General features: G+C 49.3%; 1 protein-coding gene across 5 annotated transcripts in view; it reads right to left on the reverse strand.

Moving 5' to 3' along the window:
* Ankrd11 (ankyrin repeat domain 11) overlaps positions 1-16,917 on the reverse strand; it is a 153,586-nt gene that overhangs the window by 74,025 nt on the left and 62,644 nt on the right. For all 5 annotated transcript variants that reach the window (XM_026401887.2, XM_077793247.1, XM_026401886.2 and 2 more), the window contains exon 2: positions 14,122-14,185. The gene's annotated coding sequence lies outside the window, so the exon portion shown is untranslated. The remainder of the gene's footprint in view (positions 1-14,121; positions 14,186-16,917) is intronic.

The following is a 16,917-nucleotide window of genomic DNA, read 5'->3' on the forward strand; positions in this document are numbered from 1 at the left end:
GGCTCTACTCAGACCGTCAGAATATTCTCTATGGTCTGCTCTTGGCTTCCAGCTCATCCAACTCGACAGAGGGCACAGGGGAAGGGCCTGGCCATTCCTGTCTTCCTTCAAGCCTCCAGCACCCAGGGCTGAGTCTGCTGGGTGGAGAGCCACATCCACACACACCTGGGAAGAAGCTAGACTGGTCTGGGCTGGGCGCAGGCTCTTCTCCCCACCCCCACCCCCACCCCTGTGCAGGCAGGCACTTGTTCTAGGTGCATTCTGTGCCAACATGAGCAAGATGTCAGTCAAAACCTTCTACTACTAGCAGGCATCAAAACAGCTGTCATCCAGAATAGGACACCTACCTCCACACCCTTCCAACAAGAGAAGACAGAGGCCAAGTGGTTCCACAATGAGAAACAGGCTTTTCGGGTTGGGGTGGTTGGTCAGGGATTGTGGGGGGTGGGGTGTCTAGGGATCAACTGCAGGACCTCACAAGTGCTAGGGATGCCCTAGCCCAGAGAGAGCCTGTGGATGGCAGAACACTGAGGCTGGCAGAGGAGGATATGGCAAGTTTGCTCATTTGAGAAGAAGAGAGAACCCCTCTATTCTTTTCCTTGACCAGGTAGTCTTTGGTGCCACTGCATTTCACACTAGGACCTCAGATGGCCACAGCTGCCCTGGGGCCATGGGAAGGCAGAGCTCACACGGCACATGAGAACATACCCACTGCCTTACAGGCTAGTCTGAAAGGCAGGAGGGAGAGAGACTTCCCAGGCTGTTAAAAAAACAGTCAGAGTCATGGGCGAGGTCCTCAACAACTCACGTGCTGAAACCCAAAAGCACTGTGGTGGCACTGGGAAGTGAGACTGGGGGGAGTGACCGTGGTGAGGGTTCTGCCCTCCTGGGCATCACGCTTAGTGAAGGGCCAGAGGGAGCCAGTGGGCCTCTCTGCTCTCCCATCTCCCGGCAGAGGAAGACCTGTGTGCTTCCCCAACAGACAACCACAGAGCACCATGTGGGAAGGAGTGAGAGAAACAGAAACTCTGGGGGTTTACTTTCAGAATCTGGAATTCAACCCTAACTGGATCCAACTGCAGCCCTCCCCACTGCCACCCTAATTCTAAGGTCAGCCTGTCTCAGGCTATCCCGTAGACTGCAACCCGGAACTCCTCCAATCACAGTGAAAGGCAGCACTGCACTGGCTCAGAATATAAACAGCCAGACAGCTAGCCCAGGCGGCTTGCTGGTAGCCAAGGTCAGTAGTAGCCCTCCTCCAGAAGTAAAGGTCTGCCTTGCCCACACACTTTAGAGCTGGCATTTGATTTCTTGCGGCTGAGCAGATCTCAGCACACCCAATCCTGAGGCACTCGATCTTGCCCTGTAACCTCCAGAACACTGAGAATACAGTTCTGCTCTTCATGATTGCCCAGACTACGGGGATTTCTTACAGCAGCACAAGTGGACTAAGATGAGGAGTGAAAAGGCAACTCAAGAATTCTCTCCCTAATGCACAGAGCCAGCCTCCCCAGCGTGGTTGGGGAGCAGCTGCCTTGGGTTCCCAGCAACTGCCGACTTAGGAGAGAAGAGGGCAGGGCGGAGAGCATCCAAAGCAATTTCCAACTCTGCCTTCAAATGTGTGATTTATTCCCAATTACAAGCCACAAACAAAACATGTTTTACACTATTTGTGAGCTTTTATCCTCTTCAGTGTTTTCTAATTAGACCAGAGTACAGTTTGAGAAGCCAAACTATAGGATGCAGTTTGAGAACCATCCTACAGGTAACGCTTCATGAACAAATCTCTGATATTCCTCTGCTGTAACTTTTTTGAAATTCCCCAATCTCCACTGGAAACCTGCGGTGGCAACTAGAATGCCTCCATCCAGAGCACGCCCACAGCAAGCACAGCCCACTGGCCACCAGCTGCAGCGCCCTTCCTGGCACAGGTGGCAGCGGCTGTGCTGGGTCTGAAGTGTCTACTTTCCCAATAAGCAAGACCGATGGCCACTGCCAACAGCAAGGGACCTTGAAGCAGCTCCACGGGGCATTCAGGCACTTGAGCAAACTGAGGGCCTGCAGGTACACTTCACCCATGTGGCCCTTTAAAGCGGCGCTGGCTTAGAACAACGGTTTTGGTTTTAAGGACAGCAAGACCCAGCTGAGGAAAAGTGCCCAGCAGCAAAGACCAGCAAAGTCTTCATTTCTGCTAGCAGGAAGTCACAATGGTGCGCCACAGAAGGATGTGCCTACCTAGGTTCTGCTGCTAAGCTCCAGGGACTGAGGGGACAGCAGGGCCACAGGTCCCAGGAGACACATCACACGAGTACATTCCCAGGCACTCCACTCCTTCAAGATGCATGCAGCCTTCCCGACCTATGGCAGGACCAGGCTATGACCTCCGCAGCATCCCAGGAGGTCACCCTGGGTGACCTCACTCCAGCAAGGGCCCCTTCCCTCAGTGATCATAGCTGAGGATCAAGTGCACAGAACCCAGCAAGTGCTGGGAGGACTAGTGGTACTGCCCCTGGAGGACCACTGCAGCTGGTGAGAAGGGGCTCAGAACTGCCAGCAGCCTTGGTGGCCTCATATGCTGGAAGACCCCAGGCAGGGGCAAAAGTACCAAGTCTTAATCCAGTAAACTCACCTCTTCCCTCTGCAGGTATAGAAAGCAAGCATTTTCAAAAGGGGCTAGGCATTTTAAAGGAAATAAGAGCCTTGACTGAAACATCCATCAAGGCAATACCACAGAAGCACTTCCAAATGGCACGCTGGTTCTTCAAGCAGATCTGCATAAAGGGAGGACTGAAGACAGCCCAGCTCCTACCAGAGCTATACCCAGTGCTCCAGCAAGGCACTGACACCTCCCCACACCATCAACACCTCCCCACACGACCAACACAAGCCTAGGAGCAGGGGCAAGGACCACCAGGGCCTTGCTGCCCACCAAACACCTTGAGGCTACCTGGGTTAAGTATCAGCTCTGCCGAGAGCCAGGGCCAGGAAGCCAAGAGGGAAGCGCGGAGACACAGGCCCACACGGAGCTCTGGAGGAGGGAAGAGAAGGCAGCTGCGCTGTTTTAGAACAACGGTTTTGGTTTTAAGGACAGCAGGACCCAGCTGAGGAAAAGTGCCCAGCAGCAAAGACCAGGGGAGACTCTGAGGTGTGGCACTGAGTCAGCAACACCAAGCCATACTTCCGGGTGCCCCATGACAACAGGAAGGCAGGGGCTGGGCCTGCTGGAGGGGAGACATAGGCAGCCCTTCTGGTTTTAAGCTTACACTGAGACATTTCTAGGAAGACTATGCTCATCTATTAGGTTCCTTTCTCAAATTTTTTTTGTTTTGAAATATTTCAGGCTTGTAAAATGTGGCAAAACTCATTGATGGATACTACGCACCCTTACCCTGATGTTAACATCATACACAACCAGGAAATGTCAAGACTCCAGAAACCAGCACTGATGGCAGGCTACACCTGACCCAAGCACCTGATTCCAATGTGGCCATCTGCTCCAGCCCAGGCCCATACAGCCTGAAGGGCACCCTTCTCCTCAGAATATAAGGAAGAATACTGACAGAGGTCTACACGAAGCAGCAGGAAGGCGTTTCTGCCTCTGCCTGCAGTTCAAACATGCAGATGGCACACGAAAGCCACAAGAGGGGTAAAAAGAGAGAACAGCCAGCGTAGGGCACAGCCTGTGATCCCAGCAACTCCAGGCTGAGGCAGGACAGTCCCAAGTCCCAGTCTAGGCAACTTTATAAGACCCTGCCTCAAAATATTAAAAAGTATTTAAAATATTTTAAACATATATTTTTTAAAAAGATATCAAGGGGTGGGGAGTGCACGTACATGTCCACGTGGCTCAGTGCTCTAGCACCCTGGGCTCAAAACAAAGGGCTGCACAGGCTGGTCTCAGGGGAAGTAAAGACCATGGGAAATGTTTAGGTCCCACAAGGCAGGCTGAAGGACATCACCCACAGCAGGACAGCTGGAAACCACTCCACCAAGGTCCCCACTCAAGGGTGAACCAGTGTCACTTGCTGGCCGGTTCCTGACCTGCAGATCTGATGGCAAAGCCAGAAGACCCTGTCTCAGCCAGGAGTACTTTTAGCCCCAAACTGAGATCCTGGCCTATTCCAGAAGTCTTTAAAGCAAGAGCCGAAAGGAGCCAGACATTTCGAATGACCTATCCGTGTCCCAGATAAAGCTCAAGACACTTTAGGAATGAAAAATCACCCACACACACAGAAGTAGAATTCATATCAGCAATAGATCAGATATCACCAGGCATAGAAACTACAACAATTTGAGACATAAATTCATTAAATTAATTAAAATGAACCATATGTTGCTGGGTTTCAACTCAGCATAAAAGCAGCACACAAGCCCCCCACTCAGGAGAGTAGTGCCCTCCCTCTCCTTCCCAGCAGCAGCTCCCCTACCCTACTCACAGTCCCCTGGGAAACAGGAGGGAAAGCACAACCCTGGCTCCACTGTGCATGACAGGCAGACTCCCACTGGGCATGCAGGGCTACAGCAATACACAGCTGGCCTGAAGTGAGGGGGCGAACCAACCTGGGGAGAGCATACCAGCCAGAGCCAGGGGAAGGGTTCCCCAGGACACCTGGCCAGTGCCCCTTAAAATTGTCACAGTCACAAAAGACAAGGGGACAGAAAGACCATCCCAGACTGTAAGAGATGGAGAAGACAAGGAGGAGAAGACTGGAGGAGACAAGGCAACCAAATGCTATGGGGCATACCAAAAGTGATCCTGGGACAGAAAAGGGACATCAGGTAAACAGGAAGGGACTCTGAGAAAAGGGAGTAGTGTCACTAACAACAATGCACTGGTGCAGGCCTGAGTTTTGAGCAACATACCATGGTCATGTGTGGCGTCAGCAACTCAGGCAGGCTGGGTGAGAGGCGTACAAGAATTCTGAATTTTACAGGTTTCTGTAAAATTTTTCCAAAATAAATAGGGCATTTAAAAAATATATCAGGCTCGTTAAGAAAATAACATGAAAAATCATCTGAAAGCAACTCAGAATTGACACAGGTGTCAAACTCAGCAGACTCGGACTTCACATACCCTGTGTAATTCTCTTCTCCATAGTCAAAACTTAAGCCAGAGACATGGGGGTGGGGGAAGATTCAAAACGAACCACAAGGGGTGGAAAGCCACACTGCGCGAGGTAACCAGCACACTGGATATGACTCGCAGCCACACAGACATCTGAAACAAAGACTGGGACCAAAGCGACACCTCACAACTACACAGTGCATCTGAGACCACTGCAGGGAGAGCAGGGCTCGTGGAGCATGGGGCACAGCATATGCAGTTGGAGTGCCAAAGGACCTGGGCAGAGGTACAGGAAAAACATTGGGAAATTAAAAAGGCACAAAAGCCTTCATATTTTGATGAGGACTACAAACTAAAGGACCCATGCTCTGAAGAAAACCACACCCTGGTGCACTGCTGGCATCAAAAGGAAACTTCACTGCAGGCAGACGGGAGAAAACAGGCAGAAAAGAACAAGGACAAGGTGACAACAGGTCTCCTTGGGAAGCAATACAAGCACAAAGCTGCAGAGCACTGTCGTGGAGAGTGCTCACACAGCTCTGTGAATACAGCAAAAGCACTGCTTAGGCAGGCCAACTGCCTGAGTGGGAGTGAGACACGTGGGAGTGTGCATGCAGAGACGTGCACGTCCGTGCAGAGTGCACGATCATCAGGCTGGACTCTTCTGAAGTGCAATGCCCAACTCCAGGATGCTAGCAAGAAGCTCACTGAGAAACACAGAGCCGGGGTGCAGCTCAGTTGGTAGAGCACATATGAGGTACTAGATTCCATCAACGGGACCACGCACACCAAAAAAAAAAAAAAAAGCCTGAAAAAAAACACAATCATTCAAACTGCAAAACATGGAAAGAGATGCGGCATACCAAAACTAGCCAGAGGGAAGGTGGAGCAGCTGCTGCACCACCAAGGCAGGTAGCCATAGGCAGCTGACCTCAGGCAAGCACAAGTGTGCAGGGAGCACAACCCTCACCTCAGGCACTGGTGGCCCAGTCTAAAGGATGCTGATAAGCCATGGCTTAATAAGCATGAATCAGTAGATACTTGGGTAAAGTTTTAGGCCACCCTCCACCCTTTTCATGTTTTCTTCTATTTTCATCAGTGAGTAATAAATGGAAATAAGGAGCTGGCATTGGTCTCCTGTCCACTTGCGAGGTGAAGGGAGCCAGGAAGCTCCAGGAGGCTGTCTGCCTGCTTGCGTGCTGTGCAGGAACACAGGGCCTCCCTTGTACTAATTAAGAGATATGCCACTAAGGCTGTGGTTGTGACTCAGTGGTAGAGCGCTTGCCTAGCATGTGCAAGGCACTGGGCTCAATCCTTGGCACCACATAAAAATGAATAAATAAAATAAAGGTGTAAAAAAATGTTTTATCTGTGTTTTTTTTTTTTTTTAAAGCACTCTGCCACTGAGTGGCACCCCACTCAGGAAGTTTCTACTCTCTGAACAGCCTTCAGGTCAGAACCAAATCTGTGGCCAGGGGCTGGGGCTCCAGCTATGGCAGTCAGCAGCTGGCCTGACCTGGCTCACACTGCCCTCTTTCCACAGACTCAGAAGCTGTACCTCAACAAGCAAATTCCAAGAGCAGAATCCCAGGGCTGTTTTTCTCTGACTACGTTAGAAACCAGATGAGTTAATGCCTTAATCTAGTCAACAAAACTTGTGTCCTGGGTCACAAAGTGGGCAGGGCCAGACCCAAGGTCTAGCAGGGTGGCCCTTGACAAGGGTCTGTGTCTAGCCCCACCCCCACTCCCCTGCCTCTGAAAGCAGTTAAGAGGTAGCTTGAGCCAGGCCCTGCCTGTCTCCTACCCCTAGGTGGAACCTCAGGCAAGCCCAGGTCCTCCCATCCTCCCCCACACTCCCTCCCACAGGAACTTTGGCCCACCATCCTACCATCCTGCTAGAGCAGAAGTACCTGGGAGGCAGGATGCCAGCCCCCATCACCTGTGTGGTGTTCCCCCGATACTTCAGCCTCAGGCACAAGCATGCCCTGAGGACAGGGGAGTTCCTACACACATCAGCTTCAGTGCTTCTTAAGGGGAGAACTTGTGCCCACTCCAGGGGACCTCCAAGGATCAGAGCAGAAGCAGCAGCCCAAGGAGGCCCAGCATTTTCACTCTAGAACCCAGCAGGGCTGCACATGAGAAATGCCAAATATGTAGAGCAGAAGGAAGCAGGTCAGTTCATGAGCTAACATTCTGATCTGCATGAGTGGTATCAAAAGATATGTGCTCCCCAAATCACCAAGTTCTTATGATGAAGACTGATTTGATTCTGAGAGTGACAACAATTAAGGAGCATAAGCAGCATCTTACACAAAGGAAGGTTCCTGAACCACAGGTTTTGACTGCTTGATGCCAGCCACCTTAAGGATGCGCAGGAAAGCTCTGTGCCACCTCTGGACCCATCAGAGATTGCACACCCTCTGTAGCCCTCACACAAGCAAACTCCTAGAGGCCACTTTGTGGGTAACAAGCACCACCTAACTGTGAACCAAAGGGCCCGAGTACACCCTGGGATTGCAACCCCTCACTGGGCTTGCCTGCGTGGGAGACACGTGCCAGGTTCCCCCGTACCTGCCACACCAACCTCAGGAACCCAAGTTTTAAGAAGAGCCCATCTCTTCTGCCTCTCCCACCAGAAAAGACCAAATCCACATGTGGGGGTGCTCTTTTTTGAAAAGGAGCTTACGTATGTCTGGCCAATCTGCCCACAATGAACTGCCTTTATGAATCAGATGCAGAAAGTCCTTGGTCCAAGTTAAAGCCAAGAGGCTCCTGTGAGGTGGCCTCTCAGTCAACCCAGAGACAAGAACTTCTCCAAGACTGTTCAGCCCTGGGTTCAGAGAAGGTGCCAACTGCAAAGGATCTCCAAATCAGGAAATGCATGACATTACATGTTAAGTCACTAAAATCAAGATCATCTTAAAAGATCAGCCAAATTTGCGGAAACCAAGACAGGTCACTAAAGCAAGCAACCAGGTTGAATGAACCACAGGACCAGATTAGAGTAGGCCAACAGGAGGCAATACCACCCAAGTCACCACCTTGAGGCCACCTGCAGTAAGAACAACACATACTTAAGAGTGAACTGGGTGGGCCACAGGCAGCACTGGGCCACTTCTAGCTCCAGGCTGTTGTGTAAGAAATCCATCCAGCACCACAGGGACATGGTCCGCCTGTTCCTGGTATGCAGCAAACCACAAGATCAAAGAGAAGCAGCAGCTCTGGTGCCAGCACAGCTGAGGCTATGTTCGTTCAGTCTGGCCACAGCCACACTCTAACAGGAATGGCTCCATTCCATGGGAATTCTAGAAGCAGACTACCCAATCGGGAGTCCTCTAAAAACTGCACACAAATTTGCATGCATATGTATAGAGAGGTGTGAGGGGAAACAGATACAAACACATGCATCTAAGGGTGCAAAGTTTTTTAAAAGCTTCCAGTAAGCATTTAGCCAACTTGAATCCCTCAGCTGTGGTTCTCATGCAGACAGCTCTCAGGAAATCCATGAGTTTGAAACCATCATCACAATGACACTGCCTTTCAATGGGGTGCCCTGCCCCTTTCAATGGTGGCCCCATTCCCATAAGACACTCTCTAAGGAAGCAGTGACTTCTGAATGCATCAAATTCCAAGGCTTCCATCCACTTCTCGTGCCTGCCTTGCCCAGTGCATGGAGTATGTACACAAGCCATATCTGCACCAGAGGCACAGCAGCTGCTCTTTGCCGGGGAAACATCATTCCATATCAAAGTGGCTGGTGTCCAAACTCCAGTAGTGCTGGCAGGGCACTCCTGGGAAGTGAATAAGGAAGACATGGGGCAAAGCTGGCCAGTGCCAAAGTCCAAGCTTTTAGTCGAAGACCAGTGTGTAGATCTCTACACTGTAAGTAGCAGCTTCAGATGACTCAGGCCTTTGAGAGTGGTTTTCTGGCTTGGCAACACAAAGCACATCAACATCTGGAGACATGGGTCTGCTCACACACCTCCTTCCCGGCAACCGCAACCTATACAGGTGTAGCATCACACTTGGGGAAGACCCTGGCTTGGTGCAGGGAACCTGAGGTGCAAGCACAGCATGGACACTTGCACAGTCCTGGTGGATCAGTGCTGAGGATCAGAGAAGATCTTCAAAAACTATTAAAATACTCTTCCATTTCATTTGTGCACTTCATTTGATATTTCATTTGTGTACTTCAAACAAAACTCACTGCAACAGACTCAAGTACAGAAGATGATGTGAGAATGCAGCCATCTTCTATAGAGCCACATGTTGATAGGATTTGTTTTAAACAATGGCCCTCTAAATCACTAACTTTTTGGTTTTTCAATATAATTATTTGTTTTTGCTTACTTATGTATGAATTTATTTTTGGCAGTATTATGGACTAAGCTGCCAAGGGCCTTGCACATGATAGGCAAGCACTATACCACTGAGCTACATGATTTTTGAAAACTTTAGGATAGAATCTAAGTTTATGAGGCTGGCTTGAATGTGCAATCCTTCTACCTTAGTCTCCCTGATCACTGAAGTACAGGCTGAAAACAGTTAATTTTAACTACTTATAATAATGTTCAATGGAGTTATTAACCCTGTTTTAAAATGGAATTACTACCTAAGTATTCTACAAATCTTCCAGGGGCAGCTTGACAACCATGACAGACACACTTTCATAACCAAACGTCCTCTGAGATCCTCCATGTGTAACATATAAAGAGGTCTTGAGACTCTGTGGCCTAGGAACCAAGGATGTGAGACTAAAGCATGCAGCAACTGGACCTCACTTGTGACAAGACCCTCAGTGTGTCCAATGCCTCGGATTCCACAGTAAATGCCAATGGCTGTATGAGGAGAGAGGGAAAATGTTCATAAAGGAAATCTAAGTTCCTCCCTCAAATGGCAGCAGCCATCTGGCTGCCAGCACCTTTTATTCCGGTCAGTAGCACAGAGGACAGAAGGACCAAAGGTGGACAGATGCCCTCTGTGGACAGGTGCCCCACTGACCCCCGCATAAAAGCATAGTGTGCCTTAGTGAGGCACATTTGGACCACCTGTGTCATAGTAAGAACGCCTCTGACACCTTCCCACATCCTTCTGTAGGCCCTGACCAGCCTACCCTTCACCTCATCACAGATGCGGAGTTGGAATCTGGAGCGGGTGGTGGCCCAGAGCGGGCCAGCCTGCTCCCAGGCTCCCCAGCTGGCCAATAGTCCAGATAGGAGCCCTTGCCCTGGTGAGCTCTTCACACTAATCAAAGCAGGAGCCTTGGGCCACAACCCAGGACTGTGAGCAGCAATCACATCAAAAGTGACCAAAAAGGGCCATGAAACACAGAATGTAACAAACAAACAGTGTCTGGTGTTCTAAGCTGGGCTGGGCATTACCAGGCTCAATTCAGAGAGCATGCAAGTGGCACAAGCAAGGAGGGCCTAAGAAGGCAGGAGGCAGCTACACAAAGCCCTCAGCTGGCTGTGCACCCCCATGTACAGGGACGCACACCCTCTCTCAGAGACACATCCACCCCCAACACCCAGCAAGTCTACAGTGTTTAATGATGCTTTACACACAGAGAGCTTTTATGAGAAATGGTCTCTGGATGAGGATCCCAAGTGCTTCCTGGGCAGATTTGGGGTGGGAGGAAGGTGCACAAGCACCTGCAAGAACACTCTCTCTCCAAGGCAATTCACACAAGGATCACAGTTCCATTCTGAGGGGAGTATGGTTTTATTCACTGTTCACATCTCCATCAGGGAAGACCAAAGAGGCCCTGACCAGTTACCTAAGACATCCTGCAACAGGATAGGGCACATCCAGACATGGACTATCATCAGGCCTAACATGAAACAAGCTGTGAGGCCATAAAAAGACACTGAAGAGTCAGGCGTGGTGTCATCCCAGCAACTCAGAGGATGTCAAGTTCAAGGCCAGCCTGAGAGAATCAGTCAGAGCAAAGACCGCTGTCAGCCAGAACCCACAGTGCTTGCAGTCTCCCGCCTGCAGACCCTCCCACTCTCAACTCCTAGCAGCCAAGGACACTGAAGGAGTGTGCCCAAGTCCCATCAGTCGAGAGGCCTCTGGGGAAGAGGGAACATGCCTGGGGAAACCAACACATTTTGACATGAGCAAGTCTAATCTGGTGACATCTAGCGTTATCTAGGCTCTATGTAGTTTAAGGGAACCTGGGCACCCAAAATGCCTCGGAAGCCTAAACTGCTATAAAAACTGAACATTCGAAAGAGCACAGTAATTTATGTTGGAAAAATTAGTTCATGTGTTTCCTTATGATGAAGCACAGTGTACTTTATCACCTATTTTGAAATCCCAAGAGACACTTAGGTTAAACAAGGAGGTAGGTGAGCATTAAGGCCTAAAAATCCCTCACATGCTGCAATTGCAATCCAGTATTGCCCCCATGCCAGTGACCAGCACCTGATAGCGGGCTAGTGCGCTTGGGCATCAGGGTCAGAGGGAAACAGCCATTCCAGTGGAGCAGGAAGCACAGCTTCTCCTTCTGCTCTCAATCCCAGGTGGAGAGACAGAGTCCCCAGAACAGCACTGCTGTCCCTCTCCACCTCCAGCCTTGCCCAGGCAGGGACCACCAGTGTCATCAGAATGAACTACAAGCACAGGGGCCTTGGCTCTGCTGCCAGGGAGACTTGCTCTCTACAGTGAGCACACAGCCTGTTCAAAGACTGAACCTTTCAGGACTCTGGGACCTAGCTACACACGCCCTTCTTCAGCATGTCTTACAAATTCAACATTTCAGCAAATCGAAAAGTTTCTTTCTGTGTGTGTATTGGTGGGGGGGGGGGGAGCACTGAAGCAGCACCCAGGGGTTTGTACACGGAAAGCAGACTTTAATTGAGCTCCATCCCAGCCTCACGCTTCTATTTTAATTAGAGGTGTTCGATCAAAAACATACAAGATGATATCTAAGCTTCCTTCCACATAAACAACACTGCCTTTATTATCCTGACACATCACTTTAAACACAAAAATATTTTTGAAAATATTATTCTAAATGCCCACTTCACTTCAGCATAATTTTTGTACCCTTATGTGACTCAGGTCAGTGCTGGGCAACCTTCCGTCTAGAGTTCAGCCCACTGGCTCTCCCTGCTCAGATACACCCACCAAGGGCTACTTCGACCTCATCACTTCCCTGGAAACACTTGGGCCTTCTACCCTGCTAAGAGAGTGAGAACTGCAGTAGCAACCAGCCCAAACCAGAGTTCTATGCTCGAAGATATTAGCTCTAAGGATGCTAAAGCTCGTATATTCTCATAACAAATTAGCTAGGTGTTTTCATGGTCAGCAAACCGAGACACAGAGGACTGAACTGGTATGCCCATGGTCAAAGAGTAGCCCGGTCCTGCGGCTGGACCACCACAGTTGACCTGGGAATAGCTCAGGCAGGAACACTGCAGAGTCCACACAGACGACCCAGGTCACACCACATCAGACCCTGCAAGACCTACAACCTTACATCTCATCTAAGCCACTCACCCTCTACCTTAAGGGTCAAAATGAACACAGTGAACGCAACAAATGTTAGTAAGAACCCAAAGATTACTAGAGAACCTGTAAAACTGGGGTCTTTTAGAAACCCTGCATTTTCATGATAGGAAAGATCATGGGCGACAGGCCTCGAGAGACTGTCCATCGAAGGCCTGACTGCTGTGCAGCGAGGCAGGACTCCCTCCGTGGCAGTATGTGCATCTTTACTCCATCCAAACACTCGGACCAAAAAGGGTTATAATCAACCCAACTAAATATTTACAGCTCACAAACCTGACAGATGGCACTAAGTGCCTTGAAGTCCCCATGTCACACCATCACACTCACTATCCACCCAGTGTAGACCAAGTAGGCCAATCCCGGATTCTGCCAGCAGTCCTGATACAGGGTGAGTTTGACTCACTTAATACTTATTAATAATCAAAAATTCACACTAAGATTAGCAGCATTTGCTTTTTCTCATTATTCATTAAGATCTACTTTGCAGACACAGATGTGGCTCAGGTGAGGGTGACTGGGTTCCCAGCTACCACCCTCCTCCTTTTGTGCACCTGGTTCCACCTTCAGGCCAGGAAAAAAAGCTTCCCCCCTCACCGACGACACCCCCACATTGAGGCAACTCCTCCCAACTGCTCTCTAGTATCAAGTATCCCCCCAAACACTTCTGTCAAGAATTAAGAGACTTCCAGGGCCCATTTCAAAGTGGCCTGATCAACAATGACTGAGACAAAGATCAATAGCTTCAGAATAAGAAAATTCACTCAGGAGGAAATAAGAAAGGATTCCTTCTCATCTGCTAGCAGTAACCCCACAAAACCAATCATCTACTTTTGGACTACTAACCTGAAAACAAGGAGCAGATCCCTGGCAAGGCAATGAAAAGCCAAAGCAAGCCATGCATCTTCTTTCCAACCACCAACCCAGCCATTAGAGAAGGTAAGTAATCTGTCACCTCACCATAGCTGCCCAAGGAGGACCTTGTCCTGGAGTCAGACCCCAGACAAAGTGGGCCTCCATGGAGTCAGATGTGCCTGTCACTACCAGGTGTCAGGGTGAACTGGCCTACACCCTAACCTCCAACTGCTAGGAACACCCAGTGGCCACAGCCCTGTCCAGCAGCACAGAGCAGCCAGAACACAGCCTGTCTGCTCCCTCCCAAGCTATTCCTCACGTGAACAACTAATGCAACCTGCAAAGTACTACAGTAATACAGCAACAACTGGTTCTCCAGACTATCTGGGTTGGCAAGATATGATAAAGGAAGCCTAGAAGAATTAGCTTCTTTTGCAAACAAGGCTACTGACTTGTTTGATCTTTTAGCCCCAATCTTCTGACTGTGACTCCAGGGGTGCTACTCACTGATCCCAGGAAACCTGGGACTGCCATTCTGAACCACCCCGAGTGAACTCAGGACAGAAACCAGAACACTGAACAATACCCCATGGAGCCCAAGAAGGCTGCAGGGAGACTCAGTATTGTGCTCCTCCTTTTTACAAACCAAGGACTACCACACAGACGGCCAGGAAACACAGCAGACTCACCGATTCCATGGTGGAGAATCAGCGTTGCTGAGGACTGCAATCAACTCCAGTAGGGCTGTGTACTCTGAAACAAGAGCAAATCAGATCCCATCAACACTGAGGTCACTATGGCTCCTTTTACTGGTATGTCCCCACTTGGACTATCCACACTGGCCAGCAGAAGGCTGCTGAGATGGTGCTGGGCGGCTCTGGGTTGTGAAGGCCTCACACCCTGGCTGCCCCAGGGCACTGTGCATTCAGTGCTCTCTGAAAACAAGGCCTTGCTGACCAGGCCAAGGGAAGGATACCAGAGGCATGCAAGGGCTGGGTTCATAGTCCCTGCTGAGGAAAGGTGTCCCAGGCTTTCCACCCACAGGCTTGGATGGAGCTCAACAGACTTCCTGTCACATACCCCTCCACCCCCACTCCTCCGGACACCCACCTCCCACCTGAGCATCTCCACGCCCCACTGGGGTCCCTCCAGAGCCGATCCTGGTGGAGGCCACCCCATTGCCCTCCACTCCTTAATCTGCCTAGGGATCCATTCTCAAAAAGTCAAGACCATAATTCAGTCCAAAGGTCCCCTGCATGACTGCAAGTCAGAAATGCAATTCTAACACCCTCCCACACCCCAGTACAAGAGAGAAGAAAGATGGTGAATCCTCAAGTGCCTGCATGTCGCGGCTGGAAAGAAAGGCGAGGCCTCGGGTGGGAATACATCAGCAGGGCCTCTCTGGTGGATAAGCACATGGCTGATAGAGGCCATTCAGTCAAAGCCTGCCACTCACAGGGCAAAATCTGCCAGGGAGAGGCCCATGTGGAATGCAGGGCCCCTCTGCACTCCAGCCACCCAGGTATGAGTAACATCTTTTCATTAAAGCTGTAGCTACAGACACAGATTAGCAGTGCACAATCTCAAACACTGTTAATGATAAAGAAAAAAACCAGGTCCCAGAGGACAATCCCTTGGGATAGTGGGAGGCTGGTCTAGAATCCCCAGCGAAATGAGAACCCAGGATGCTAGAGCCCTTATATGAAATCCAGTAGTACTCACACACACCCTTCCATGTGCTTTAAAGCATCTCTATGTCACTTGTGACACCTAATATAAAGTAAGTGCTATGTAATCAGCTGTTACACTGTTTGTTTAGGGACTACAGAGACCAAACAAAGGCCTGCACGTGTTCAGCAAGGGGGCCATTCTTTCCCTGAATATTTTCAATTTGACTGGTGGGTTTCACAGATGCTGAACCAAGATCCAGAAGGCTGGCTGTACTTTTATCTTTCAAAAGCTCGGGAAACATAATATTTACATTAAGACTTCGTTGGAAGATTCAAAACAAGGGTTCCTTCAGAGGTAGGAAGGAGCGAGCCCCAGAAGCCAAGGGAGCTGGCAGGAGCTGGCAGCACACCTGCACCCCCACAGCCCTGCAGCTTCAGGACACACCCACAGCTTCATCAGAGGCCAGAGGCTGCTGCCCTCAATCCCCCCACTGACCACAAAGAGGCGCAACAGGAAGCAACAGCCACACAGGTTCCTGTGATTACTCTGCAAGTAATCACACCTTGTGATTCATTCAATGATTTATTTCTACTATTTAAAACTAGAAATTTTAAAAGTACAAAGACAATTAAACTTATTTTCATTCACCAAATGTTTCTGCATCAAAATGTACAAATTTAAAGGTAAACCCAAAGTCTTATGTCCAAAAAGATCAATGACACTATGTACATCTTGCATAATAGCTACACCAGATTTCAAAAGGGTTTCCAAACATTTTTTTTTAATATTTATTTTTTAGGTGTAGATGGACACAACACAATGCCTTTATTTTTATGTGATGCTGAGGATCGAACCTGGGTCCCGCCCATGCTAGGCGAGTGCTCTACCGCTGAGCCACAATCCCAGCCCGGGTTTCAAAATTTCCAAACCTAATAAATCAAGTAACTACTGTAGTCTTGGCATATGATGAACACACTAACATTGCCAATAAGAATGCTTTTTAAAGCTAATTTTAAATTTAAGTAGCATATTGTTTTAGGGGCTGGGGTTGTGGCTCATGGTAGAGTGCTTGCCTAGCATGTGTGGAGGCACTGGGTTCGATCCTCAGCACCACATATAAATATATAAATAAATTAATTAAATAAAGGGCCACTGGCAACTTTAAAAAAAATCATGAAGAAAACTGATTAACCAAAAACTGCATAATCTGGGCTGGGGCACAGTGGCAGAGTGCTTGCCTAGTAGGTGTGAGGCACCAGGTTTGATCTTAACAGTATATACAAAAATAAACAAAGGCATGCAGTCCATCTACAACTACAAAAATATTTTTTAAAAAACCTGAATAATCTGCCCAGAAAGCTCTGAGAACTTCAAGAATAAAACCAACCAGCACAAACGGGACAGCAGGAGGCCAGAAGGGAGACCATCCAACTCAATCAGCAGGAAACCCACAGGCAAGAGGGGCTGGCCTCAACAGAATACCTACTCTGCAGGGCGTGCAGAGAGTTGTTCTGTCCTCACAACTGGTGCAGAATTTCTCAAAGCTGCTCTAACCTCAAGAGCTAGTAACACAGACATGAATAAGCAGCTTCCAATCACCACACCTCTGGTTTCCGTTTCCGTGAGAAGCAGCAAGTGTGTAGCTAAGCTTTTCAACCTTCCTGTGGAGACCAGTGACCAGTTTGCCAAATGCTACAGGTGCAGGAGAATGTCACAGATTCCTGAAAAAAGCCAGGAGACATCTTTAACCTGAATGGTGGTTATCTCAAGGAGTGGAACAATCCAAGATTTTAAAATCTAACTTTCTGTCTATC

Source organism: Urocitellus parryii, chromosome 15, assembly GCF_045843805.1.
Source record: "Urocitellus parryii isolate mUroPar1 chromosome 15, mUroPar1.hap1, whole genome shotgun sequence".
NCBI lineage: Eukaryota > Metazoa > Chordata > Mammalia > Rodentia > Sciuridae > Urocitellus > Urocitellus parryii.